The sequence below is a fragment of the Ixodes scapularis genome, unplaced genomic scaffold, assembly GCF_016920785.2.
Source record: "Ixodes scapularis isolate PalLabHiFi unplaced genomic scaffold, ASM1692078v2 PGA_scaffold1__304_contigs__length_218370807, whole genome shotgun sequence".
Lineage (NCBI taxonomy): Eukaryota > Metazoa > Arthropoda > Arachnida > Ixodida > Ixodidae > Ixodes > Ixodes scapularis.
The window spans coordinates 96,731,905-96,745,789 of NW_024609846.1; the positions used below are offsets into that span (position 1 = coordinate 96,731,905).

Consider the following 13,885-nt stretch of genomic DNA (forward strand, 5'->3'; position numbering starts at 1 on the left):
CCTGTGACTGAAGCACATAGACCTAAACTAAAGGAGCAGCTTACCTTATTGTACTGGCCTGGTCACTTTGTGAAACAAACACCACTGATATAGAATGAAAACTTTACGCTGGAATACATGTCTAGTGATGTGTTTTATAATGAACGGCAAATATTTCAAAGCCCTTTATTGCACTTTACGTAACTTTAAAATAATTTCTTGAAGATGACTTAGCAAGAGGGAACCATTTCTGTGGTGCACAAGATTCTGGGCTGCTTGGCAGAAGAAAAAGAATCCCTGCGTCTGGTCGACTAGATCATGTTGTAGGGCAAAATAATAAGAATGACTCGGTGAGCTTCCAATTGCTATAAAGAGGCGCTTACATTGTGATATGAAGGTTCATGGAAAAAAGAATGGTTTGCATTTTGTGATGGGTAGAATGACTTTTGACATATTTTCAAAGTTGGCACATAAAACAGGTATATATGGCAGCCTTACCTAGATGTTCCATTCTCACTCAGTAATGTGCTGTACCAAGGCAAGACCTTTCTTGCTAACTGCCACATTTCCTTTTTTCCTTCCTTCCACGGTCTGGGTTTATGCCAGAAAATGCCCTTAATAGCGCCCGAAAAATAAAAGGCAGGCATAATTGTATTAAAGCCTAAAGAATGGCATTAAAAAGCATGTTATAAAATTAAAAAAAAAAAAAAAACCAATATTATACACTTTGAATGGTAAGGAGTAACTTTCATTAGATTCAAAAAAGTGAAAGCCATTTACAACTCCCTGTAATGCCGAATTGGAGCGCAGCTCTTGTTGAGGAGGGAAGGGTACTGAGGGGAGGGTAGACCCCTCCTCCTACTCCTTCTCCTCCTCCCCTCATCTTCGGAGGGGGGGGGAGGGGGGTCACGTGACCTCCGGGGGGGGGGGGGGGGTCAGGTGACTTGGGGAGTCACGTGACCTCTGGGGGTCACGTGACCTCTGGGGGGTCATGTGACCTCGCGGTTACGCTGACGGCGACATCGCTCAAGCCGGAAATGGCCGCCTAAGCTGCGCTCTAAAAGAAAACAGAACAAAGTGGTTAGTAAATTCACAGCGCATAAAATATATATAGAAAAAGGTAAAACCATATTGCCATGTTCTCAGCTCGTGCACAATTCCCCAGTATTTCACGGCTTTGGTTTGAATGAAGGACACCTCCATCTCTGCATCAGCCAAGACTTCGTGTTTTGAGCTCAACCTCCTTCAAAGCGGCGGCGGCACGTTTCCTTTCCTGTTGATTCCTCAATGCGTCGGCTCTTTCTTTTCTTGTCCTCTCCAGCTCTTCCTTCTACTGCGCGTTCACCCCTGCATCATTTGAAGCATCCTCTTGGTCAGCTGCACACTGGCGACTCCTCCAGCCGACGACACAGCATCGTGGACGATTCGCTGCGCGACCAGAGATTGTTCTTTCTGGTTTTCGACAGGACAGTCCTTGTTGATGGAAAATCCCCGCTCAACAGACGCATTTTCGTGCGAAAAAGAGAGAATCATCTTGGCAAAAGTGAATAGGTCCTTGTTTAAGCCACAGACACCTGCCCAAAGGGCGTCCAGCCGATGCACGCTTCTGTCAAAACTTTTCAGTGCTGCCTGCATAGAGGCTAAAGAGCACACATGCTTGTACGACTGCAAAGCATGATCTGCTTCCGCTCCAGTACTTCGAGTACATCACTTAAATGCCTTTGCCCGAGCTCGGGCGGGCGGGCGGGCGGGCGGGCGGGCGGGCGCAGCGGCGGCTGTCGAACCGGTCGAAGAGGTCACTTGCAAGTCATACGAAGTGCTTCAAACGGCGCTGGTTCGGGAAACTGTCCACTTTCGACTTGCTCTGTTATTTGAGCCAGCATTACCTTGACTTTCGCTTCCTTTATAAATTACAGCTAATTTTCCCTGATAGAAGCACAAATTTTCTGAGTTCTTCCAGACTTCAAAATCACTGAGAATTCCCGGTTTTCCCGGTGGTAGACACCCTTCTTCCTAGAGAAGTTAATACTTTAGGAAGCACTTGTCCAATATAAATGGAAGCTTTTTGATACCGTTCATACTCAACCAAATGCCAAATAGTTTGAATGCACATACCTGCTGCGATTATGCAGGGAGAAAGCGGAGTGTCCGGGCACCTTTCTATCTCCTCTGAACTCAAGTGGGCCTGGAAAGAGACAGAATGAATGCGATATAAATGTTGCACCTAGAGTGACCACTCGTCCCGCGACTCCCACATGATCCCCCCTCCCCGAGGTCACGTGACCCCCCTCCCCCCGAGGTCAGGTGACCCCCCCGGAGCATATTAAAGAATGAGGGGAGGAGAAGGAGGAGGAGGAGGGGTCTACCCTCCCCTCAGTACCCTTCCCTCCTCCTCCTCAAGAGCTGCGCTCTAATTCGGCGTTACAGGGGCTTTCACTTTTTTATTTCCATTTGATGCATGAATGCTGATACAGTCGATATTTGTTTTCAACTTCGACACATTTAATAACACGTTCCTCATTAAATGAAATATAATTGGGAGTGGAAATTATTTGAGCTTAATTGCTGCAATACAGTTAGTATGTGTATAAACAGTACAGGATAATAAATGTGTTAACAGAACCTTGGCTCAATGTGTGCGTGTTAATAAATTCCCTCTACCTCCCCCCTCCCCCCCCCCCTTGTTCCACGTGTCCCGCATTTCGCTAGAAGGAAGGTGGTCACCCTAGTTGCACCCATGGAGTCAGGACTTTCATTGAGCTGGCCACCGCACACTTACATTAATTTTAGAAGGCAAACATACGTCTTTACTAAGAGTGAGTCAATCTCGCTCTTCTCCAAACCATGCCATGGTGAGCGATGCAATGCGAAGGAATTCAGCTTCGTCCTGCGTTGAACAAGGCGCTTCTTTCCACACACCCATAATGTTAGGTTTGTTATGTTTTTCCTTGTTGAAGAAGTCTAGGATCACCCTTTTCATGTTTCGCATAGAGCATAGAGCCCATCGAATGAGTTACCACCAAGGACCCACAATCTCAGAAACATCTTTAGTGCACCTTTAAGGCACACACTAAGGCGATCAATATGCAAAACACCGCTTCTGATTAATATGAAATCAAAACCAATGACACACATATTTTCAAAACATTTCCAATGCTCACTAATACAGTTCGGCGAGCCTCTGGACATCTTGGAAACATTTAACATCTGTCTTGTAGTGTGAATAAAGATTTGCTCCGCACCGACGCCACTTGCCTGTAACCCGGCAGCGGCTTTGCATCATCCAGGCTGCCTTGTTGTCTTTCGTGTCGCGCACTGAAGTGGCAGCTGTTTCTATAGAAACAACTACTTCCTTGTTGTAGAAGGTGGAACAGCCTTCTGGAGGAGAGGCAGGGATTGCAGCAAGCCTTGTCAGGAGAGCACTGTCCTCGCAGCTTTCTACAATCTGGCAGAACCTCTCGTCCAACCTTGTGGGCTCCGGGGCACTGGAATAGCACACACACACATCCAATACTATGCCTGCAGCCCAAAGCAAACTGATGCACACCGATTCTACCACATATTTTCTTTTTTTTCATTTACTATGCAAGACAAAGATCATATGGGGATGAAATGCTACTAATAAATGCATGCTTGCCGTATGTGGCCCTCATACTGTTTTGTTTTGCCTACACAACGCTTGTGTGTAAAACACCAACTATGCACACAATCCAACATACTAATTTATTCAATCCTGTATTGCCTATTTAATGGCCTTGCCAAGTTCCAATTACTCCTGGGGGTCACATAAGCATGTCTGTGGCTCCCCTGTGCGACTGTTCAGCCCGCCACCGCCTCCTAAAAAAGAAAGTAAAAATCCATAAACAAAAGTGAACCTATGTCTTTGTACAGATGATACTCTGAAGTCATTCGAGTAGTATGCTCATAAGCGAAGTTGAATTACATTTCTCAAACAAAATGCTCCCATGTCTCATGAGGTAATTTAATGAACCGAGAGAACTTTCAGCTTTCATACTGTGCCAGCACCTTATTTCATGGAGTGATTGCGGAAAAAAAATTAAAAATTAAGTCTGCGAGAAGACAAACTTTATTATGAAAGCTGAACCAAAGACACTTCAGAAGAGCAGTTTGTAGCTACCTGTGCTTGGCAAGTGCAGACTTGAAGCAGGCCCCTATCAGCTGCTTCAGGGTGTCTGTCTGCTCTTCAGGTGCGAGTTCCAGGGGAGCTGGCAGAGTCTTAACATGGCAGAAGGCCTTCAGCTGTAAAGGCTCTCCATAAAGTGCTTGCCCAGGAGTTTTCTTTTACGTACACTCTATCTGTGGAGCTCAGCTCTTCCAGCCGGTGAATTCCAGTTCTGCAAGATGAAACCGAAACCAAAGCTTGTTACAGATGAAGCAACCTGCCTGTTCTCAATTTTGATGTATGTACTGTTGCGTATGTTGACTCTTAGTTCCATCGTGTCACAATTAAGTCCGCGTTGATGAAACGGCGAAACCCGACCACGTTAACGCGCGGTGCGGTTGATCACAGCGGAGGGACATTCAGGGTACCGCCCATTTCGCGAAATTGCGGTAGTCCTGATCGCGCACGCTTAAAGCCGAACCGATAGACTATCGTGCTTGAATGAGAGATGTCAGCGTACGAATACACCTGTGTCCACAACAGTGTCCACGAGCACGCCTGCACCCATAAAAGTATTAGCGAGCAACGATCAGGAATGCCTCAAGGCCATCTTGTACTCACGCCGCATGACAAAGGTTTGTTTGTAGGTGCATACCTGTTGCAATGTAGAAGGGCGGCCACTGTGTGCTTGCAGCATTCCGACGGGTCTGCCACGCACGAGCAGACTGCCCTTTTGACACTGAGCTCGCAGCTGTCACCTCTTGCAACAAGCTCCACATTGATCTCATGGGGGTCTCCCTTCACATTGCTCGTGGCGAGGCACAAAGCAAAAATGCTCACCTTGTTCTTAGACAATGTCGTTTTTCCGCAGAGGAAAAGGTGGCCTGCTTGAAGTAAACGGTCTGCTTCCTCGTAGCAACGCGAATATTTCGTTGCATTCGTAAAATCCAGAATGGTAGTCAGCAGCAGGGCCCTGCTTGTATCTTTGACCGTCAATACGTCTGCCGTTTAGAAACAGCAGCAGAGCCCCCTATAGTTAGTTGGAATTGCGAATAGTACACCCTTACAAGCTTGTGTTTTTTTCGAGCAGAGCCAGGTGGGTTGGCCACCTTGAAGGCATCCTGGTATAGAACGATTGGAAGAGCACTTTCAGAGGAGAGACATGTGTTGCTCTTGCAAATTAGGCCATCAGTTATATCCGATAGCTTCCCTCCAACTCCTGGATGCTGTGGGCCGTACAAACACTGTGCTCCGTCTTCGCCAGTCAAAATTTTTGGCGAGGTCTCCAAGATCAGAATGTACTGAAAACTTTTCCCCCTCCGGTCTTTGTCGCGACCAAGCCTGATGTTTTTAGGTGCAACATATGCAAGTTTTTCTTTATGCTTTTCACTTAGTATACTCAGTGCTGAATAGTGAACATGGTGCCTTAAAGACATTCTCTGTGTCAACTTCGCCCTCAATTTCTAACGCGTCACTCCTGGCCATTTTCTTTTCCAACTGTTTGCGCAACTTTAACAAGGTAAATTTCGTATTTATATTGTGAACACGGAAGGTGCTCTCAGCTATTACTTGCTTGTGCTTCCAGCGATGTTGTCGGTGAACGATTTGCTGATTCAGAGCTTCTTCTCTTGACCTGCTTTTCTTTTTAGTCCGATATTATCTCAAAACGTCGGATGTTTTGAGATAATATCAGCATTTTGACAAAACGTCAGCGTTAGACCTCGCGGTTTTTAGGAGATTTCCTTTTGCTCTGTGGCTTTTTTACAATAATCCTTTTTGGGTGAAATCACGCAATGAGAGGTTTTTGCGGGGGGAATTTCCCGGGTTCCCGTTTTTGCCACTTTTATAGCCTTCTATGTTCACTTTGTACGTCCCATCAACAAACAAAATTTCTGGATATTTCTGTAAAGTTTCTTTCAAGATAGAGGTCTGGAATAAAACAAATAAAAGTTTGTCCTTCTCATCCTTTTCATAATGAATAATCCAGTTGAGATTCTGAGAGGCAAGGGTCTGCATCTGTTCGAGCAACATGCCACCATGATCCTGACTAGTTTTAATTGTAGTTGCATAACGAGACTTGTAGTTGTTTGTCTTTCGTTTTCAGAAACTTGCCAGTCCTTTCATAAACATAATTTTTGAAGTCCTTAGGTGCTACATTGCATTTGGCAAGATCTGCAAATTCTGCCTTCTCAGGTTCACTGAGGAATCTATTTTGTGGATATAAATTGAATAAGTCCTGGAGATAGTTGTGCTCAACGACAAGTTTCGAAATTGTGTAGAAGACACTTCCTTTAGTTCTCATAGCCACTGAAACAAGCATCTCACTGCTAGTATGATTGAAGTTACGGTTTGGGCGTTTTCCAATGCCCCTTGAACGTGGCTTAAGTCCATGTACACAGATGTAGGTAACTCGAGAATACTTGAATTCATCACTTTGAGCTAATGGGCATAAGTTGCTCTTACTTACTGCAACCATGTGGTGCTCATCTTTGCACCAGGCTTCAAGGGCTGACCAAAAATTTACAAAGTTTGCAAAAGTTGCCCCTTCAAAGATGACACTTCCTCCGCCAGACAGAGTAGGGGGACAAACGACAGTATTACCAAGCTCTGAACAAACTTCATCAGTCCCCATGATGACAACCCGACGTTTCCGCTACAGGGCCTTAGAAATGCGCTTGGCCCCGAGCTTCTTCGCGCATGCTCGACGGCCATCACCTGAGCTAGCGGCATCATCCGAGAGGCTACTGCCATTCTGCACCTCTGGACGTGTGGCGTTGGAGCAAGCGTCTGGCACAACCCGACGTTTCCGCTGCAGGGCCTTAGAAGCAAGCTTGGCCTTGAGCTTCTTCGCGCATGCTGGACGGCTATCAGCTGAGCTAGCGGCATCATCTGAGAGGCTACTGCCATTCTGCACCTCTGGACGTGTGGTATTGGAGCAAGCGTCTGGCACAACCCGTTTCAGCTGCAGCGGCTTAGAAACAAGCTTTGTCCTGAGCTTCTTCACGCATGCTAGCGGCATCGCACAGCTAGCGGCATCATCCAAGAAGCTACTGCCATTCTGCACCTCTGGACGTGCGGTGTAAGGGCCAGCGCCTGCTGGGTGGCCATCAGCTGAGCTAGGGTCAGAGCATGTCTCCAAGGAGGACAGCTTGTCAAACATAGGCACAGATGAAAAGGCTTCAATAATAGGCATAGACTCCAAAAGGCAACCCACTGCAAAGTCTCCATCATCCCAAGTAATTATGGGGGATGCGATGGTAGCAGTACGGTTTCGTGCCTTGCGCGATCCCTGAGACTTGTGCTCCCTGCATTTGGGCTTCACCAACTGCCACTTGTATCCACCCACTAAACTCGGAGGTGATGAGGCCACAGAAACAGCAAGAGGAAGTGGTGGAGAGGATGCAGAAGCAGCAGGTGGTGGGGGCACAGAGGAAGCAAGGGGGAGTGGTGAAGATGCAGAAGCTGGAGGAGGTGGTGGGGGCACAGAGGCAAGAGGAGGTGGTGGTGGGGGCACAGCAGAGGCAGCAAGAGGGAGTGATGGAAAAGATGCAGAAGGCACAGAGGCTGCAAAGTCTCCGTCATCCCAAGTAATGATGGGGGATGTGATAGTAGCGGCGTGGCTTTGTGCCTTATGCACCTTTGGAGACTTGCGCTCCCTGCATTTGGGCTTCACCAACTGCCACTTGCATCCGCCCACCAAACTCTGAGGTGATGGGGCCACAGAAACAGCAACAGGAAGTGGTGGAGAGGATGCAGAAGCAGGAGGTGGTGGGGGCGCAGAGGAAGCAAGGGGAAGTGTGGAAGATGCAGAACCTGGAGGAGGTGGTGGGGGCACAGCAGAGGCAAGAGGAGGTGGTTGGGGTGCAGAGGAAGCAAGAGGGAGTCGTGGAGAAGATGCAGATGCAAGAGGAGGTGGTTGGGGCGCAGAGGAAGCAAGAGGGAGTTGTGGAAAAGGTGCAGATGCAAGAGGAGGTGGGGGGCACAGAGGAAGCAAGAGGGAGTCGTGGAGAAGGTGCAGATGCAAGAGGAGGTGGGGGGACACAGAGGAAGCAAGAGGGATTTGTGGAGAAGGTGCAGAGGGAAGAGGAGGTGGTTGGGGCGCAGAGGAAGCAAGAGGAAGTTGTGGAGAAGGGGCGGATGCAAGAGGAGGTGGTTGGAGTGCAGAGGAAGCAAGAGGGAGTTGTGGAGAAAGTGCAGAGGCAACAAGAGGTGGTGGGGGCACAGAGGAAGCAAGAAGAGGTGGTTGGGGCACAGAGGAAGCAAGAGGGAGTCGTGGAGAAGGTGTAGATGCAAGAGGAGGTGGTGGGGGCACAGAGGATGCAGGAGGAGGAGATGATGGAGGCGAGGGGAGCATGCTAGGAGGGCAAGAATAGCCAAGCGGAGGAAATTCAATCTCGCATGTCGTGTTCAACAGGACATCCGTGGGGTTCCAGCAGTTCCAGGAGGGGCTGGCACTCGACATCCTCTCCATGTGGTCCTCCTCTGTGCGTGCAGGGACAGGAACTCTGCAAAAACCTATTCAGGTTGTTTTGAAATAGGCGTCTTAGTTTTGACAATGTAATGAGAAAAGAATATGTATAGAACTTCTTTTCATTTTCTATATTTGACCTGCCTACCTTACAACAAAGGCAATAGCTCCGACGGTGCATTATATGCCTACACCTGGCGAACAGTGAAAGTCAGCACAGTACGTCAAAATGAATGTAGCTCCACATACCTTGTTGCCATCCCGGCTTGGGTGTACTCCGTCGTAGCCGATTGACCGATGCCACTCGTCCACGAGATTGCCGATGAACACGAAGCCCTTCTTGAGGCAAAACTCCTGCAGGAGCCAGTTCACTTCTTTGTACCGATCATTCAACGATTGGATCTCAGCACTCTTACTTCGCTGACACTCCAACGAAGAGAACCTGTTCTCCCGCCTCGGAAGGACGGAAGAAAAGGCGATCTGCATCGTCGGATTGTGTTCCAAGATCTGAGCCGTCAGCCGACGGTACTTGTCAATGTACACGCCGGCACAAACGCTGGTGTTGTTTGTGCCATTGTGCAAAATGACAGCCTCAAAATTGGGCAGGGCGTCAGACACTTTGGAAAACAAGGCCTCGATTCTAATGCCACTAAACGCCCGCACTTCAACAGCCACCCGGTTATTCGATGGGAAATACTGGGACAAGTATTTCACCCATCGAATCCTCGGCCACCAAAACTCGAGGCATGTCAGAAGCGCAACCGTGCTAACACACAAAGGGCCGAACTCTCCTTGACCAAGAAAGAGAGAAAAAAACGCTCCAGAGATTTTCAAACCCGCTTGCGGAAGACCAGGCAGGGACAGCAGTCCAGACAAGGCAGGAACTCAAGGGGCAATGACTGCCGAGCACATGGACGAAACCGTGGACAAAACAATAAGGCAAGAACGGAAGTTGGGAGGCAAGACCGGAAGTTGATTCCTGCGTGAACGTAGCCAGGCCGGGAGGAGAACAGGCTCCGTCCACGCAGGAAGTGACGTATGTGCGCTGGAAGTGACGTAGTGCGTGGATGGAGCCTTATCTCCTCCCGACGTGGCTACATCCCCGCGCGTGGATGTAGACACTCCCATATAAAATTGTTTCTTCCTTAAAATTTGCAACTGGTCATTTATGGCTGAATCAAGCAGAATATGAATATCAGCTATATTCATAACTCAGTTGTTAATTGATGAAACCTGTGCAACTTATTTTTTTTTTTAATTTTAAGTGTGAACGTTTTTTTAGGAATTAAAATTATTTCCTTGCCAATGATTAAGCATTTTCTACATATTAAGTTGTAATATACGGCCTATCGAAAGCCATAAATATGACTCTAGCCCTGGAGCTCCTGCTGAATTAATTTTTTTCCGTAAGCTGGCTGATGTGCAGTGCCCCTCAAACTTAACGCCGCCACTCGGTTACTCAAATATTGACCTATTACATGCTACGCAAAGATAAATTGGTCGCTGCAGCTGCTGGAATAGCTTCCCCTCATTGGGTTTTTTTCGGGGACGCAAATCTTCACCAACTAGTTCGACCGCTAGGTTCAGAAATAACTCAAAAAGTGAAGAAACCAGACAATCTTGTGACGGCGTTAAGTTCGGGGCGCATCATACATTGTGGAAGATGTCGGCGTCTTGAAACCCCACTGCTCACATACAAAATCCGAGATTCATCCAGTGATACACAGTTTCCTCGAACCCCTTTCACTTCGCTGTGAACGACTAGTCGCCTGTAGGCTGCCACAAACTGCGAGACCATGGGGTTGTTGTTCCAGCCTCCTCCGGAACGCAGAGCACCAAAGAACAGCTCAATATGGTCCTGTGAAAGCTTATAGGTGAGGAGGTAACGCAGGGGCGGAGCTTCACCAAGGAGGAGGGAAGATGCAAGACGTGTCGTGCTTTCTATGGTCAGAAGGAAACCAAGAAAAGGAGTTTCTCCTTGTATCTCACACATGGGTTTTCCAGCTGCATTAGTGAGCCCCTAAGTATAGTCCTTGTCTCTCTAAAAAAAAAAGACATCCAAGTGCCTCTAGTTCCTGGCTGGAGTAGTACCTTGAAGCCTCTAGCGACAGGGTTGCGCGAGTACAAGTAATCAAACAAGCAGTCAAACAGCTGAATGAACTTGACTTTGGAATTTTTGAACTGCGGAAGCTCGAGATTTTTACAGCAGAAATCAATGGCATCCGCGACGCTAGAGCTCAAACGGTAACTGCAAAGAAAAAAAAGTGTAATTTTAAACAACCTAATTGGGACAAGCATGTCGCAAAACAATTTTTCTGCCAAAAACAAAATTTTTTACAGCAATATTTATTGCGCTAGACCTATTTTAGTTTGCGGCTGTTTCATCTATTCTAAATCACGCGCCACAAAGTTGGTATTATACGTCACGGAGTGACATATCACAGCCACTCCGTGCACGTCGAAAGAGCGGGAGTTTCAAATGTGGAGAAGTTGTGACTCCAACTAAATTACGTCCTGTGGCGTAAATATTGCTAAAAAAATTGTTTTTTCGCGGAAGATTTGTTTTGTGGCATGCTTGTCCCAATTAGGCTGTTTAAAAAGCACTTTTTTTTTCTTTGCATTTACCCTTTAATGTCTGGGCAGCAAGATTGACCTTCATCTTTTATTTCTATTAGTCAATGTGTGCAGCATGTAGCTTTGTTGCAGCATACACGCGTTCTTTCTCGTGAAGGTCGTGTAGTCACACAATATAGTGTCACTGAACTAGTGACCCAGAGGCATCCCAAAGCCACTTAAGGGAAGCAAGAGCTTTTTGCACCAACTTAATCATATGGCGTGCATGAAGAGGAAGTCACCATGACAGACCCATCTTCAAACGAGGCCCCCAGATACTTAAACATAGAAAAATTGCAATGAAGGCCATCAGATGTCAGTGATGTAACATGTACCCCTGCATCATGCAGTTTGGTCAAACACAAGTTCACGAGATTAGTGCATTCTTTTCCAGAGAGCTTACTGTTCAGCAAGTAGCCAGAGGGTATCTTCCAAAGCGAGTCTAGTGACACAAGCATGAAGACGATAGCTTCAGATGCAACATCACTGCCGTCATCATCCATCTAGATGCTTTCTTGTAGCCATTTCATCTACAAGGTTACACAGAAGCTCTTTGTCCTTGAGCTTTGCTTCCCTTGCCTTGGCCCGGATGGCATTCATGGCCTTACCTGTAAAACCTGGTTCTCCATGCACAGAGCTTGAATTACTTCGTTATGGCTGAAGGGTGCGGCAAAGAACAGCCAAAAGTCTGCCTTACGTAGTTGGAGGCTCTATTTATTTATTTATTATTTATTTATCAATACTGCAATCCCCTAGCAGGGATTTTAGCAGGGTGGGTTTACAATGTGAAAGTACAGATACATAGCTGGCACAAAAGGACAAAAATACTAAATGTAACAAAGAAATTTAAAAATGGGTCTTGGAGCGACACGGGGGTGTGCCGCCTCCGAAGCAACCAACTGACAGAGAGAGAGGTGTGATCGCTTATATATAGGGTTCGGAGTTTTCGGTTTAAACCGATAAAAACCGATAAAGGTACGCCGAATCCATTTTCGGAAATTCGGTCTTAACCGAAAAAGGTCAGTTTTTAGGTTTGGCACTTTCGATTTAAACCGATGAAAGTGCGCCAAATCTATTTTCGGAAATTCGGCTTTAACCGAAAAACGCCAGTTTCTAGGTTCGGCATTTTCAATTTAAACCGATAAAAATCGATAAAAGACGTCGAATTCATTTTCTCAAATTAAGTTTTAACCGGAAAAGGTCACTTTACCGTCAAGTCTTACCGCAGAGCCGTGGCAAAAAAGTGAAACGACAGTGTCTATCGAAACGTATCCGAATATATGGGATACACGGATGCCATCACGACGTTTTGGTTTAATGTGCGCATCATCGATCGAAACGTGAAGTCCGAAATGCCCCATGACTTCGCCATGTACGAGCGTGTTTTCGAACTCGGAAGACTGACTTGATGCAAGCTCTGCATGTTGTGTTGTGCTTCAAAACGTCGCACTGTGTCTCTTTTGGCGGCCACAATTGGTTGATTGGCCGATTTCGGCTGAGGCAGCGCTTCATCTCCTCAGCCTGCCAGTGTCCAGTGTTATCGTTGAGAGGGCATTCTCGAAGCTCAGTGTCATATTAATTGGAAAGAAAAACTGTGGATCAATGAGGAGAACCTCGGAAAGTACATGTGTGTGTACCATAATAAGATAACCTAATCCTGATTTACAGAAGGCGAAGTTCCATGTTTTTAGGCATAGGCTTCATATCTGACTTGTTTGTACTTCTGTGTTTTTTTTTGCGTTTTTTTTTGTTTCTTTTACAGTTGCACACATTTGCCAAATAAAGTGTCCATTTCTTTTTCAATATATATGTGCCGTTATTCTTTGAGTGATCACAAATATCAGAACTACAAGGATCATCTGATCCGGTGTCCGTTGGTATTTATTTTAAATTCACCGAAAAAGGCCGACAAACTTTTGTGGGAATAAATATACGCCGAAAAAAACCGAAAATTGAACTTTAAAATAAACACCGAAAAAGGTACGCCGAATTTTGGAAAAATAGAAACCGAAAACGCGAAACCTTACTTATATAGCAGTCACCCTCTCTCCCCCCTCCGACATGCCCCCAGCCAATCCCGTGGGGGAATGGGCGAAAAAGGAGTGCGGAAGGCGTGAGGGCATGTCGGCGGGGTTCTGTGCAGTGGGTAGCCATTTGGCCCTCAGGTCTTTCTTTATTGAGGGACATGACATAGCTACAGCGAGGGTCCATGGGAGCGCACGCAAGTGGCCACTGGTAATGGCGCAACGTAGTGCCTTGTTGTCAGTGAAGATCAGTGAGGCGGTCGGGGCTAGTAGGGCAGCGATGGTCCATGCCACAGCTTCCCGCAGGTAGATGTGGCGGTCGGGGGCGGTCAGGATGGCGAGGGCCGACGTGGGTGTCACGACACCAAGTCCGTTGTTTGAAGCGTCGGCGTACAGTACGTTCACAGGGGGGGTAGGGATGAGAGGGAGAGTGTGGGGCAGCGAACGCCACAGTTCCTTGAACACGAGAAGCCACTGGAGGGGGGGGGAGGGACAGAGGTAAGGGCGGACTCAAAAAGGGGCCGAAGAGCGCTGTATCCCGTACGATAGAGAGAAAAATAAAAAGTCCATAGGCCGGCGAGGCGGCGATATTGGGTCGGGGAACAAGGGGTACGTAGGAGGGGGAGTGTGTCCGCGAGGGACTGGACGCGCTGGGGCATGTGACCTATTGTGGAGGTT

General features: G+C 47.2%; 1 pseudogene; it reads right to left on the minus strand.

Annotated features, from left to right (window-relative positions):
- Positions 1 to 3,139: 3,139 nt before the first annotated feature.
- On the minus strand, positions 3,140 to 5,101 carry LOC120840618 (annotated as a pseudogene).
- Positions 5,102 to 13,885: the final 8,784 nt, after the last annotated feature.